The sequence below is a fragment of the Balaenoptera ricei genome, chromosome 5 (genome assembly GCF_028023285.1).
Source record: "Balaenoptera ricei isolate mBalRic1 chromosome 5, mBalRic1.hap2, whole genome shotgun sequence".
Taxonomy (NCBI): Eukaryota; Metazoa; Chordata; class Mammalia; order Artiodactyla; family Balaenopteridae; genus Balaenoptera; species Balaenoptera ricei.
The window spans coordinates 88,305,764-88,307,754 of NC_082643.1; positions in this window are offsets into that span (position 1 = coordinate 88,305,764).

Sequence of the window (1,991 nt, forward strand, 5' to 3'; positions counted from 1 at the left end):
CCTTACAATCTCCTTGGAAGATTGCAAATAAAATTTTGTAACTTGATTTATCATGAAAATTACTGAGTATAGGCTAAATCTTTAATTTCAATAATGTTACAAAATAGCAGTTTTTCTCGTTTGCAATCTATAGATTGTATAAATTGAGCTGAGAATCACACAAAATTTATGATTTCTCTTTCCTTCTCTTCCTTTGTTTCTTCCTTTGTTTCTTTCTCTCTTTCTTTCTTTCTCTCTTTCTCTTTCATTCCTCTTTCTTCTTTTTTCCATGAATACATCTTTAATTTGTATGTTCTACATTGATCAGAGTTCCAATTCAAATACAAACAAGTAAAGACAAGAGTGCACCTTCTTGGAATAGTATATATTTGTGGATGGATCCCAAATCTTGTTTCAGAAACAAGAACTACCTTGAGAATGTGCTCATATATATCTAATTAAAGCACTTTTAAATGAAGTAGAAATAACATCAGAAATTTATTTGGGCAGGTAAAATGCATTTGTTAATCTAATAAAATATCAATTATTCTATCACAGATATAAGTTTACTTTCAAACATTATTTTATCAAATGTAATTTTATGATGCAGGTGTAATATCCTAGAATTACAGGATATTTAAGGTTCAAGATCCTATAAATAGTCCTTTCAAACTAATTTTATAAATGAGAAAAATGATCTATGTTCTTAGAATTGTTTAATCACATTACTTATGATAGAATCTAGTTTTCTTGACTCCTAAGCTTGTTGCTTTTCTAGTAGTTGTACACTTTTTCTTTTGATCTTCCTCAGTAGTCTTCTAATACTCTGCTTTATGTCAAATTACATTTAAATTGTTAAATTTTATGAACTTCTATAGGACAGGAACTATTTTGTTAATTTCTTTATGCTAATTCCTACCAGGAATTATACATATCTTGATATAAAGTAGTACTCAATGGTGTTGGCTAAATAATTAAAGAAATAAAGAAATTAAAGAAATAAAAGAATAATGATAACTAATTTCTTGCTTTACAGTTATAAATGCCTGTCTATAGGTTGACTTAATTTCATTTGATAAAGATGAAGATTCTTTGCCTGAGGAAGGTTGCCATGTGAGTAAGGTCCATGGCAACATAATAGTCCCAAAGTAATTTTAGTGACAATAATGATATTTGAAAATATATACAAAGCTAAACCATAGTCTTCAATATACATATATTTAATTTTAGTAGTTCCTCTCCATGCAACATTGTTCTTCCCAAACCTTTTTTTTTTCTGTACATAAAAACACATAAAGAGACACTAAATTATTCCATCTTCAATTAAATAAAAACCTCTCTTGTCAATGCAAATATATGCAAATTATTTTAGCATTTTAAGTTCAGGAGTACCTTTAGAAACTTCCTGACTTTGCAGTCCAGACTGCACACCAAAGAAGATCTCCTTTCATCATTTTGACAATAGGAATGGTTTTGTAAATACTCCTTGCATGTATTTCACACATCAGCAGTCTCACTCCAATATAGATCTACATCTCAGATTAGATCATAATTTGTTTTCTGCCTCACCTTCACCCTGACGTACTATTTCATATAATGAAACAGTAAATCAATAGAATCCTTGTGGGTGAGATTCTGTAAAGAAAACAACCTGTGTTCTGCTTAATTATAAACTCATTAAAATCAGAACATGACGTTTCCAAAGCACTGATCTATTCTTACAAGTCAAATTCCACTGAAAGCTAAGTGTGGAGCTTACTGTCCTAAAAACAATCTTGGTTAACTAAAACCATGCGCAAGCAAAGTCATCACTGATCTGGTTGGACCTAAAGGGCCTACTGACTTTGTCCTTCAAATCAATATGTATAGTAGTAATCTGCTCAATTATAGCTGGAATTTCCAACTCGTTCAGAACGCTATAAAAAGGGGAAAAAAGTATGTTCTCAAAGAAAACTTTTTTCTCATATGATTTCTGAGTGTTTGATTTTTGAATCTCAAGGGAGAAACAGTAG